The 13825-nt window shown below is 41.8% G+C and overlaps 1 protein-coding gene across 7 annotated transcripts in view; it reads right to left on the minus strand.

Moving 5' to 3' along the window:
* Window positions 1-13825, minus strand: part of TSPAN4 (tetraspanin 4) — a 455141-nt gene that overhangs the window by 299669 nt on the left and 141647 nt on the right. For all 7 annotated transcript variants that reach the window (XM_086748154.1, XM_086748153.1, XM_086748157.1 and 4 more), the window contains one exon: window positions 4281-4362. The gene's annotated coding sequence lies outside the window, so the exon portion shown is untranslated. The remainder of the gene's footprint in view (window positions 1-4280; window positions 4363-13825) is intronic.

Genomic DNA, 13825 nt, shown 5'->3' on the forward strand with positions numbered 1-13825 from the left:
CTCCAGTCTGAGATCACATTTCATAGTAAAAAAGTAATGAAAGGAGCTCCTGTATTTCCTGTTTAACATTTCAGCCTTCTCAAGGGTAATAAAACAAAACCTCCCTACAACAACAGATAAGTCAGACAAATAAAATGTCAAACTACTTTAGAAATAAGCTAGTCAAGATAATACAATCAATCTCTTGGGTAGCCATTAATAGCATTCTTTTATGCATTTGGCAAAGATGCTTCCAGAGGACGTATGATAGCCAATACAAAAAGATGTGCTATTTTGGTATATCTTCTTTAAAACAAATTTAGTGCTGATAAAAGAATACCTAATTAATATCTGGGGAATGTAGAACCTTCCCCACATCCTTAGGAGGAATGACACCACTGACGGTTCTATTAACAAACCGAAGGCAGAGGCTGCACTGTCGGACAGAGGGAGCCTGTGTGACCTTGTTTCTCTGTTACATATCTGCAATGCAGGGTTAATCATACTTCATGAAACACTGAGATTTATCAGCACAAAGCTCATTGCAAGAGCTCTGTATTTCTATTACCACCAAATTCCCAGCTGCACCATAACATAAAGGGAATAAATACTCCATATCAACCAAATAAGCAGCTGAGTTGTGCATAAAAACAGCAGTATGTGATACAGCCATATTTATTTGCTTGCATTGCTTTCTGCAAAACAAAGATGACAGCAAGATCCCATACTAATAGTTACACATCACCACAAAACAGGAACATATCAGTTAGGCTGAACTTTTCCTATTACGCCTTCTGAAAGACTTCTCATTGTCACCATAACGCAGCATGAAAAATACTGCACTCCTCAGCCTCTATTTTTGATTAACCAGGTGCTCTGGGAATTTCTGTCTATCTCTAATCATAATTAAATTGTTATTCCCATTTTTAGTGTGGCTTGCTGGCAATTAAATCTGTTTGGAAAGAAACAATTTTTTTTTTCTCCATAAAAACGATTTACTTGTTTTTAAAAACAAAGCAGACCTGTTAGGTTAAAAAGCTAATTCTGATCCCTCCTTCTGCCTAGATGTTATTAACAAAGTTTCCTCATCTCCCAGTGACTCTCACAGGAGTTGGAGAAATTCAGCACCTCTCAGTAGATGAGGAGAGCCTTGGCAGAGGATTGCAATACGATAATGAAAGCTCTTGCAGCAAGCCCTGTTTCTGCCCTGAGAGCACAGGGATGTGCTAAGGAAAGCTCCAGCTTATGAGCTGTCTGAGAAAGGAATTTTTGAGGACTGTCTGCTACAGTGTGGTTTCTTCCTTGATTGAGGTGCGCAGATGAGCAGGGAGAAACTCTTGGTTTGCAAATCTTTTCCCTGGGCTGAGATTCTTGGTCCTCTGCTTTCACAGTTAAGTTTAAAATTAGGGTTTCACCTTCATGAATTTGTTGCTACTTATAGTTTGAAAAGGGCTTCTCAAAGTGAGATTTTTCACTTCTTACTGATTACAGCGGTCAAAGGAGCCTGTAGGTTTTCACCATCCTGGCAGCCCCAAGGTGTTTAACACGGCAAACCAGTCTCCCTGTCAGTAGTGAGGCAAGAAGCAGAAGAGCTAAAGAAAAACAAAAACTGATGGGGAAGGCAAAGCATTGCTCCCCTCCACAATGACTCCACTTCTATCACCAGGCATGTGGGCAAAAAGTCTTTTCATGGCACAGAGACAGTTTGAAACCCCTCAGAGGATCCTTCCTCAACCTCACAGTCTGGTCTAGACTCCTTGGCTGTGTAAAAGTACTGCACTGCCACAGGCAGGCATTTCCCTCCCTTTCTGTCAGTGAAAGGAAGACGATGCTGTGCCATTTTTCCACCACTCCATCTCGTCTGTACCCCAGAAGTTATTGTTTCGCCTAAATCTCACCTCCCAGTGATGTTGCACTTGAGATGACAATTCATACTGCCTGATTTCAGTGGTGATATACTACTTGGGAAACTCACACTTCTTTCATATAATTTAAAGTACAAACACTTCATCCATAATCAAATACATTCACTATCAGCCTGAGCAGACGCCTGCAGCACTCATTCATCGTGTTTCACTGGAAGCCTTTACACCACGGAAAAACAATGCTTTGTCCTTAGTCTGTAAAGACAATCTTAAAGACTCAATATACAAATTTTCTGCACAGAAACAGATTTGGGTTGTTTTTCTCCTGTGCACTTTATACAGCAGTGCTGTGCACAATGCTGTAAGGAGGAGGGAGTAAACATGGCCCTAAGAGCTGTATCCTCTAAATTATACAGTGATGCTGTGTGAATATTTACAGTAACAAAGCAAACAAAGAAGTCTCCCATTCTTCTCCGATCCTTGTCTATTGGAAGCTCTGCTTGAGTTAAATATATTATCACACAAAACCAACAAAATCGTCACTGGCAATACAGAAAACTGGGTCAGTCCAGCTGCTGAAAGTCTGTGTTTGCTGCATCTCCTTGGCCTAAACCTATAATTCACTTAGAGAATTGAAAGCAAAGTTGCTCAAGTTCTGACACAGTAATTCAGAAAAGAAAACAAACCCCTAGCCCAATTACAGACTCTATTAGGTGGTAAATTACAGCCATTCTACCAAATCAACCTGCTCCATTTAAATGTAAAATCTACATGGACAGGACAGCCTTTCTGAGGGGCCTGTAATAAGAACGGATATTTTAGTCTTCACAGGTGACAAAAAGGGTGAAAAAATGACAAAAACAGTTATTTTTCTGGCATAAATGGCTGAGCTTTTATTGATTCAATTAACCTAAAGTAATGTTAACTGCACAGTACAGATCTTAATTCCAGTTGTAACTAACATGGAAGTCATAGACATATACAAAAGTAAATAAAATACCTCTTCTTACAAAGAACTAGAGAGCTAGGAGCCGGAGAAGAGCCACTGAAAATCAAGCAATATAAAAATTCCTGATAGACACCAGCTTTTGAGAGTATGAGAATACCAGACTCAAAAGTTAACACCAATTAACATCAGATGCCCATCTTCAACTCCACTTCACACCACAGACCTTGGTCAAATCCTCAGTTTGCATGTGTTGCAGAAGTCCACAGACCTACACGGATTTAAATGATCAGCTGCATCTCCCAGTTAAAAGGCACACCACGCAGTGGTGATTGCTTTTCTGAGTGTCTCCAGTAGCCTGTCAACAGTGAGTGCTTGCCATTTGCTATCACATAGATTTTTGTTTCAACTGCAGACCAGAAATTATTTTTCTCTCCAGATTTCTGAGAAAATCTGAATTTCAACTGGAGGTTGGGTCTGGTCACTATGTCCACTGTAACTGTTTAAATGAGACAAAAATAGGAAGTTTTTAAGACAAATAAAAGGGGAACACCAACCCTCTGTTTAAACGCTTCACCGCTTTAGATCTACCCACTTGGAAGCTATTATAGTGTTTTACTCGTAGCTTTATTCTTCCAGAAGATTCAGAAATATTTTTCCCTACAGGGCTTTAGAAGGAACTGAATATAAACTCCAATGTATCGTCTTCTTCCTTTCTCCCCATTTCCAGTGCTGCACTCTGTGAGATTATCCTAAGTACATCTCTGTTTCTTAATCATTTGTGGGTGATCCACTACGTACTTACAGTAACTGTGCCAGATGCTGCAGCACCTCTTTTTTGATTTGTTTATCTATCCTTTCCTTACCACAGCGTGTTCTTCAATACCTCCACCATTTTTATGACATGACTTGAATGACTGGGCTGGTTTTTTTCCCCTGTTCAAAATACATAGGCTGTGCACAAAAGACACAGGTTCAAGGAGGAAAGAATGAAGATGGACAAATTTCACGCGTTACTTCGGTAGACAAGATTTTTTAATTGTTTTTTTTTTCTTTTCTTAAACAATGAAGTCCCATATGTATATATATCAGCCTTCATCACAAGTGGAAAAAATTGATCGGGCTTGGAAAGAACACAGTTGCTCTCTGTATTCAGGTAAACAGTACCCACATCACTTTAAGATTAGTTTGCCAGTAATGCTAAGAAAAAAAGAGAGGATCCTGGGATAATAATTCAATGTCAACTTCAGTCCCCTTGCCCACAAGGCTCAGCACAATGGATTTCCAGGCTATCCCTCTCTGAGGCAAACAAGAAAACAATCCACATTAGCAGTAAGCAACATTTCTGCTACCAGCCTGATCCATTATACCAATTAAAATAGCTTCTGCAGATTGTCTTTTCTACACTTTAAAAAGCCATTCACTGAGGCTTTAAGTACAAATGCAATTATCTACTCAAAAACCTTATTTTAGCACAGCCATTCACGTACCTGATGCAGGAATGGGACCTCAGAGCACCTGATGTGACCCCAGTTGACAAGGTGGCCTCTCCGCAACCAGCAAACCACAGACCTGCAAAACAGGAGCCTGTGTGTCACGTCTTTTGCAAAATACAAGGAAAACAACTCCTTCTAACCATGTCTTTTGGGAAGAATAAGAGAGACTCTCTTCATTAACTGGACTAAAATCACTGGATTGAAACTTAATAGAGAAAAACCTGTCAAGGTATAAGAGTTTTCATTAGTGTGACTGAAAAGGGATCGTGCATGAAACCCATAGCTTGCTTCATGAAGTCATCAGAACAACAACACTCGACAGCAGCAGGAGCAGAGCACGTGGGAGACATTACGTTCTCAAGCTGGTGGGATCAAGTTCTTCAGTCTCAATGGGACTTAAGCTCCTTTCTCCTGTGTGCACTTCTGAACATCCCACACAGCATGTTTCTACTTAGGCCCATGTTCAAGCACTTAATTAGAACAGGGTAGCATTATCAGCTTCTTTGCATAATCTGAATCACATTAAACACTTGGTCAGATATGAGCACTTCACAGACTCTAGACTCAAAAAAGATGCATACATAAATTCTACACATCCAGAATATGTAATGTATAAATGCATTATTTTAGGAGGAAAAAAGTTTGTTGAAGAACAGAAAGGACAAGAAACTAATACTGCCAAGTTAATATAAAGAAAAAACAAAAGTCAGCATCTTAAAATCAAAATTTTTCCACAGAACACTGAGCATGAGAATCTCTTTATTACCTAATATTTTAGATTTTTAGGAAGTTATGCTTTTTATCTTTTTCTCTTTAACCACAGAGACTAATTTTTTTATTTATAGTCTTAAATGAAAGTTGAGATCTCCCCAAAATCTCATGTATATAGAAATCGTAGAGTTTTTAATAAACTAAAAATAAATATTTTTTTAAAACTGATCAAACAGCAAAAGGTGTCATTAGTGGGACCATACTGTACAAAAGAATGAGATGACTGCACATAGCACTGGAGAAGACAAGACAGTAAGAAAACTAAACCTACTAAACCTCCGTTCCATGTCAGATCATTGCTCACGTGATGCTCTGTATTCAAACTTAGCTTCACAGAATCACAGAGTAGCTGAGGTTGGAAGGGACCTCTGGAGGTCATCTGGTCCAATCACCCTGTTCAAGCAGGGCTGCCTACAGCCCGTTGCCTATGACCACGTCCAGACAGCTTTTAAAGATCTCCAAGGATGGAGACTCCACAACCTCTCTGAGCAACCAATGCCAGTGCTGTCACCCTCACAGGGAGGGAAAAAAAAAAAAAAAAAAAAAAAAAAAAGTGTTTCCTGATGTTCAGACAGAACCTCCTATGTTCCAGTTTGTGTCCACCATCTCCTGTCCTGTCACTAGGCACTTCTAAAAAGAGCATGGCTCCAATCTCTTTGCATTTTCCCTTCAGGCATTTCTGTACGCTAATAATATACCCTCTGAGCCTTCTCTTCTCAAAGCTGAATAGTCCCAGCTCCCTCAGTCTTTCCTCATGTAAGAGATGCTCCGGTTCCTTAATCATCTTCCTGGCCCTTCACCTCTGTCATGATGAGAATCCCATACAAAGGCATACCGCTTCTAAACTACACAAGAAGTCTCCTCAAAGCCCACAGGGCACTTGGCAGGTGCAGATGTTAGATCCCATTCTAATGCAAACTGCCCAGGAATCAACACTCTGCCAACTTGCTGCCAGCAGGTTTTAGTAAAAAGGTGGCTTGGTGACACTTCCCTTCCTCCAGGAGCCCAGAGAACTTGAGAACAAGTGATTCATCAAGTGCTATTGTTCTGCTCAGCTTTGCTCATGCTTCTCACCTCCCATCACCCCAGTTATGGACTGGCTGAAAGGCTTTGAAAGGAAAGCTTTTAAGTGGAGAACATTCTAAGCAGAATAAGAGGAATTTTTATGCCAATGTAATGACTGCTGTAGTTTGTTTAAGGCAGGATTAGTGCACTTCGAGTGATAGAAACCATCAGGAATGGACAATTAAGAGTTCAGACTAATCCTCAAAGACAAGATGCTTAAAGACCTAATAGCCTGACTGAAACCAGTGAGATCAGGGAGTGATTTAACTCTTCCAAAAGGCCTACAAGGCCTTTGACACTTATTTTCCAGTAGGCTTTCCTTGTCTGAAGTTCACCCTTTTGGATGACTTTGAACTGAAAACACCTGTTTCAAGTGGAGAGGACAGCACCAGAGGATGTGTTTTATTCAACCAGACAGACTCTACAAGAACACACACAAATGTTCAGCAGTCCCATCTTCTACTTTGTGAGTTTAAAAAAAAAAAAAAAACCCGCTATGTTCTAATTACTGAATAAATGAGATAGATTAATCAGCTTAGACAGACAGAAGAAATAGGGTCATTCCTTCCCATTGAAGCAGACTCTCAATTCAGCAGAAGTACAGAGAAGGAAAAAAAAAGATCTTTTGCATAAATGAAACAATTCAAGTAGAGCATTAGAAGATCTTTCAAGTAAGAGGTAATCCTATAAACCACTGATGATGATGAACCACTGATTGCACTGATGTGTCTTTACCCTCTTTGGAACACTTCTACTGCTTAAAACAGCATTACTGCATCAGGCATAGAGCTTAAAGTGCCATGCAAGATACAAAATCTGCTTTCCCCCATAATGTCTTCAATTCAAAGTGCATTCATAGTACAGAAACAGATTATTCACAACTTGAAAAATGTGTCCAAACTGTTTCCCAGGACCTTTCAAGGGAGGATTTTATAGAAGTAAGGCATGAACACAAATCTTGGGACAACTCTACACATTTAAAAGGACCTCACTGGGACAAATGCGTCTTTGCTTTCATTTCCAGCTCATTAGAACAAACAGAATTCCATGCTTGTTCCAGTTTCAAATGGCACAAGCAGCAAAATCAACAAAAATTTGAGTAAAATTAAACTTGGAGGAACTGTTTCTACAATGTACCTATCCAAAGTTTCCGCCTTGTTTCCAATCCAAAAAAAAAAGTGCTTTTGTGCCTTATGCATCGCTTGATCTAGCTTGACTTATATTCTTAGACAGAGAATTTGTTTCACTTATATTCTTAGAGACCACCCCATCTTTAACTCCTCTGCTGTAAATCCTTTTGCATTTCAGCACAGAGATCTACATATAAAGATACAGCTGACCAGGCAGATAGCCCAGAAATAAATTCTGGACTTTTGCCTGAAGCAGAGGAGCAGCTCTACTGCCCACCTAATGAAACATAGCTATAGGCAACATTACTGAAATGGCTTCTTCCCTTTTCACAGGTTTTAATCTTTTTGTTTTATGAACTTATTTTTTCATGTCTGCCAGATAACGAGACTAATAAGGAATGTCAGTATCCACTGAAAATTTTTTAAACCATACTGGTCCCATCAAAATATTAACCACAAAGTTCTTCTTCAAACTTTTCCATTTAACTTTCAAAGGGTAAAAAACCCAAGATTCTCTTTGGTGTCATTATCTACTTTTTTTTTTTTTTTTCCCCTCAAATCTGGATGCTCTCTTAGCCCATTACCACGGCTGTTCATTGTTCACTGAGGTTAACTCACAGTATTGCAGATAACAAGCTCAAAGTCCATACAACTTCAGGCTTACTTGACATTAATCACACTGTGACTTTTCAAACTCCTGCTACAAAAGTTCCCTTCAACAGAAATCAAGCCTCTGAGCTTATGATTATATATTCAACCTAACTAGTCCCTGTTAAAGCAAGAGAGATGTAAGGTCAAAAAAATGTTTCTGCCCCCTTCCTTTCCTTGGTGTTTGTTTAAATTCTGCCTGCCCTGGAAGAAAGAAAGCACTGAAAGTGTTTTGATAAATTAATTTAAAGGCTTTATTTAATAGAACTGTACTCAATACTTCAATATTATAAAATAACATCCTAGGAACATGCTTAGATTATTTTTTTTTTAATGAAAGTCTCAACAGCATTCTTAAAAATGCATACTCAGTGCTGATCCTGAAACACATGCAATCATCTTAGAATCATAAATAATTTCTTTAAAAGCCTAGTATAAAGCAGAATTAATTGCTCTTCAGCAGCCACTCCCACTGATGAAGCAAGCTCAGTTTCCAGAGGGAAGAAAGAAGTATCATAAATGCAAACCAGAAAGCTGAAAGACAGTGGCAGGATGGCCAAGGTGGAACAGATCAAATCAAAGTGATACTTCCATCACACCCTACAAGCAACTGACAGGGCACTCTGTCTCCTGGGAGGGAAGACATCTCTAACTCAAGGCCTCCCTGCACTACTACCCAAGGTTCCCTGAAATTCAGGATTAAGAACAGATCTGAGCCAGCTGACAAGGACAGCCAGGCAACTGAACGGAGTCCATAACACTCCAAACTTTGATTATGAAATACCTGAGCACCAGCAACGTGAGCCACAGCCCTTGCGCTTGCACTGGAGAGAAGCTCTAACTAGCAGCATTTTGCAGGTAGCTCCCACCTAGGAGTGTGTCTTTAAGCAAGAAGGACTATGTACCACCACCACCACCAGTCTGACACACAGACACATCCAACGCAACGGCCAGATAGTCACTACCTCCCGGTCTCCCCAGTGTGTGAGACTCCTTACCAAGAAAAGACTTGTCAGAAAACAATTTTTAAATAAAATACTGGCACACTGAAGGCCAGCATTCATAAATGGGTACCTTTTACAGTCCTTTGTGAAACATTTCCTCTCAATATTATTAATTGTATTGTTTTCATTTCAAGAGGGGAATGATTGACAAAATTATTCTATCATCAATAAAGAATCATTAAGTCTGACATTTCTGTGGAAAAAGTGACTATCAAAAAAGTAATTTTGGTATAAGAACTAGACTGCTCGTTGACAAAGCACCACACCTCCCCCCACCATGCTCTTGGAAGAGCTGACATGGTGCTATCTGCTGCCTGAAGCCAGCATCATCCACAATGTCTGCTACCAAAAGACAGCTTAAAGCTTGAAGTATCGAAAGTCAACTGAAATTTGGCATCCTGTAGCTGATTTTTGCCTTCTTTATATATGCTCTTCTCACTATATGTGGAGATCTTCAGGGATAACATTTCTCTTCTCTGCATCTCCTGGAGCACCAGAGCAGAAAGAGAAAGAGACAGAATTTCCTTTCTTTCCCTTGACAGAAACATATCTACTCCTGACAGGCTGCATGGTACCAGAATGCTGCAGCCTACTATTTGATACGAAGAGGCAGGAATGATGAGTTTCACAGACTCAATCCAACTCAGCCATCTAAATATGTTTTTCCCTTGCACTGCGTATTAGCTTGGCATATAAATGATTTGTGTCTATGCTGTATACAGATTGTCCGCCAGTAAATAAGATCAGAGCTGAGGCTGGGAAGCTCATTACACAAATAATAAATTTCAGCAGCTCGAACAGAGATGCAGTACCATGGAGAACAGGACAGTATTGATTAAAAAGAAGTCACCCAGTTCCACGCTCAAGCAATTCATGTAGCGGAGGTATTCCAGAGAACAAAGCCACAGTTGATGTTTTCATATTCCCTCATCAGACAGAATTTAGTAACCGGTATGCCTAAACTGTCCAGAAGACAGCACAGTCCTGAGGAAAACAAAACCTTCCATCAGGCTCCTGAAGGTCACAAAACCAGATACAGAAGTGAGACTGCAAGGAAGTGAGGATATTCCTCCTGTCCACGGAGACCAGCAGGCTTCAGAAAAATGACAGGGGCCTTTTGCAATACATTTAAGCTTCAACACGTGAAAACAGAAAGATTATAAAATGTCAAGACAATTCAATCTTTTGCTGTTGCTTACAAAGAGCAAGCCATTTATCTAAAGAACATTTGAGGCTTTTTGATCTTAGATGATACTCAGAAGACATTTAAAATAACAAGGCAAGGGAGGTAAATCCTGCACTCCAGCACACGACTTCAGACCTCTGAGAGCAGAGCCAGACACACAGGTGAGAAAAAGGAGGAAATTAGTGTAGGACCAGACCTGCCCTCCTCTCCATCTTCTACTGACAACTGAACGATTGTGATTGATCCCCAACAGCAGCAGTGGCAAGGACAAAATTACCAGGAATTCACTGAACATCAGTCTTACAATACCCAGCACTGCTGCTGGCAACAGGAGTTTTCGGGGAATCTCTCAGATACAAGGCACTGTGAAATGAAGGAGTTGTGATGAACGACAGTGTGCCCGGGTGGCCAAGAAGGCCAACGGCATCCTGGCTTGCATCAAAACCAGTGTTACTAGCAGGAAGAGGGAGGTAATTGTCCCCCTGTACTCAGCACTGGTGAGGCCGCACCTCGAGTACTGTGTTCAGTTTTGGGCCCCTCACTGCAAGAAAGACATTGAGGCCCTGGAACGCGTTCAGAGGAGGGCTACGAAGCTGGTGAGGGGTCTGGAGCACAGGGCTTATGAGGAGCGGCTGAGGGAGCTGGGATTGTTCAGTCTGGAGAAGAGGAGGCTCAGGGGAGACCTTATAGCTCTCTATAACTTCCTGAAGGGAGGTTGTAGTGAGCTAGGGGTCGGCCTTTTCTCTCGTGTAGACAGTGATAGAACTAGAGGCAATGGTTTCAAGCTGCGCCAGGGGAGATTCAGGCTGGACATTAGGAAATATTACTTCTCGGAAAGGGTAGTCAGGCACTGGAATGCACTGCCCAGGGAGGTGGTGGAGTTACCGACCATGGGGGTGTTCAAGAAACGTTTGGATGTTGTGTTGAGGGATATGATTTAGCTGAGAAGTATTGGTGATGGTTGGACTGGATGATCTTTTAGGTCTTTTCCAATCTTGATAATAATTCTGTAATTCTGTAATTCTGATGCTTTCTGCTTGTGCCTGGAGGACGGCCTTCTGGCTAGCCTCCGCTTCGCAAAATTGGTGATAAAGATTTTATCCTGTTTCATCCTGCCCCAACCACTCCAGCTACGCCTGCTTCGGTTGGGCTTTCTCTGCTCTGGGACTACATACAAGCACTTAAAACACAAAAAATTTCAACCTATGTTTGCATGCACGTTTTTCACAGGCATTACAGTACCAGACCACAGATGAACATGTTCTTTCCTGTGGTGATACACAACACTCTCAAACTTTGAAGTAAATTAAAATAAAGAGGGTTTTGCCATTTGACTCACTTTCATAAAGTTTTTAAGTTTTTCCAGCTCCAGGCTGCAATTTCAAGTGTGGAGGGAAAAAAAAAAAAAAAAAAAAAAGAATAGGGAAAAGAAAGAAAAATCAACCCCTGTCAGTAAGAACCAAAGTCCTGGTAAGTGAGATATTAATCTCAGGAATAGCAAAATATTAATTTTTGGAGTAAAAGACAGGTTCAAGCTGAGATCTGTGAGAAGGACAAGCTGAGTCTTTGATGTGGTTATTCCAGTCCCAGAGAGTGCCCTGGCCAGCCTGCCACTGGCAACACCAGGTGAAAAGGCTACAGCTTTCTTCTTCTCTGTGTAAAAATCTTCGAATTTTTTTTTTTTTTAATCTAACCTGGGTGCAGAAGAGGCTCTGCAATCTCTCTTCTCTCTCCTGAAGGCCTGGCTGCCTGTGCTCAAGCCCAGCCCTAGAATGACATAACCACAAGCTGAGACTAGACTGCTGTGAAACAGCTAAGTGCGAGGAAGTCCTGTGCAATACCTCCAGCAAAACCCTTTGCTATGGAGCTGCACCTAAGCTCAAGCCCTTGGGCCTTGCCTGAGTTCACACAAGCTTGTGCCTGGCCCTCTCTACTTTGCTGATTCTGACTGCAACATCCTAGCTTGATCTTGGACCTGCTTCATCTCTATGCGTTGGATCACCGCACTCCTGGCCAGCCCTGGTTAACATCACTGGACTGCGCTGCTCCTCTCACTCCGGTGCAGTGGGACCTGCCATACCGGTAGTGAGTGCACTGCCCTGCCTGCCTTACTGTCGCCCTTGGCTTCTGGCTCCCCTTCCCTTGCGAAGCAGCCTATGCTCAAGCTTGGAGCCAAGCACCACGGAACCTGGCCCTGAACCTCCCTGAATCAGAGCTGGCCCTGGCCCCAGGCAGTTAAAACCCTTAGAGGGAGTAGAGGAGAGGCTGCAGACTGCTGGGGCGCTTTGGGCAGTGACACAACCTTGTAACTACATTCAAGTTTCCTAAGCCTTGAAAGCTTCTTGAGGAAAAAAAAAAAAAAAAATACTGCAAGGTGATCCCTTTTCATTCAAGTTGTTCTGTAGCAATATTTCCCAATGCTTTCTTCTTTGCCACAAAGTAAATCACTGAAAAATCTGCCCAAAGCCACAATGGTTAAATTACCAATTTACCTTTCTCTATTATTTAAGTGCATTAATTATGTTCAGCTTAATGGAGGCAATTATTTAATTAGTACGAACGGCTGTTCATCTAAACACTCCTGTAGAAACATTTTGGGTTACGCACAGGCCAATTACCTGCTGGATTGCACAGCACCTCATCACAAAGCTATTAGAAGTTCAGCAGAAAACTCCATAGACAGTACAAGGCTTTCGTTTTCAGAAAGCTGTGATGCCAGTGGAGTGAAATTGAGAGGGCTGACACATACAGCTTTGAAACAGCTGCCCTTACATTAAATGAGTTTAACTGGTTTAGAAGTCAATAAAATATTTCCCATCTCCTCCACTAGCATTAATACTATGACTGCTACTAATACGGGGACAGTACTGGAGAGGATGAGATTCCCACTCCAGTGGGAGCTGACTACCCTCACACATGCACATACACTCAGAGATAGCACTTTCTCTAACAAGCACACAACTAGACGGCACACAAAAAGACAAGAGGAAGACGACTAGCCTAAGGATCTCTCTTAATCTAAGCTTTGAACTTAAGACACTTCAGATACTCACCTGAAACTCCCTACCATCAGTGTGGACTTAAGTGACTCAGCCAAGCTTGTACTGCAGCATGACTCTGATCCTTGACCCCTAGCTTTCTGGCTTTCTCACAAAATCATCCAGCCAACGGCAAGGAACTCTTTCTGGAGAAGCAGCTCGGCTTCTCCCACAACAGCACATTCTCTTACCTGTACGCACGCACTCCCACTGACCTTCTCCTGATCAGCCAAGAACAATTGGATGGCATGGGTCAATCATCAGACACCACTGAGGAGGAGTTGGACCATTTTCCTAATGAACAGGGAGAGCTCAGCCTGAGGTGCCACTGTCTGTAACTAGACAGAGAGTTAGGATGGGGCACTGCCAGCCTGGGAGAAAGCCTGAGCCTGGAGGTCTGGAGAGTGTCCAGAGTAGAGACATGAGAGCCAAGGACACCTAAACTGTCTCATTGTTTCCCGTGATGATAGGCTACAAAACCCCTTCATTTCAGGGGGCAGGGAGGAGTTCAGAAGTATGTCAAGGCCTGTACAGCACCAAAGGCTACAGCGAGGCTGGCAGAGCTCATCACCTCCAGGCAACCAGAAACAGAGTGCGCCTGGGGAATGAGAGGTCTCCAGTGGGCATGGAAGAGCCAGAGCATTGGTAATCCATACGTAACCAATCCAGTAGGTCACAGAAAGGGGGATTCTAGTTA

Source organism: Chlamydotis macqueenii, chromosome 5 (genome assembly GCF_036417535.1).
Source record: "Chlamydotis macqueenii isolate bChlMac1 chromosome 5, bChlMac1.mat, whole genome shotgun sequence".
Lineage (NCBI taxonomy): Eukaryota > Metazoa > Chordata > Aves > Otidiformes > Otididae > Chlamydotis > Chlamydotis macqueenii.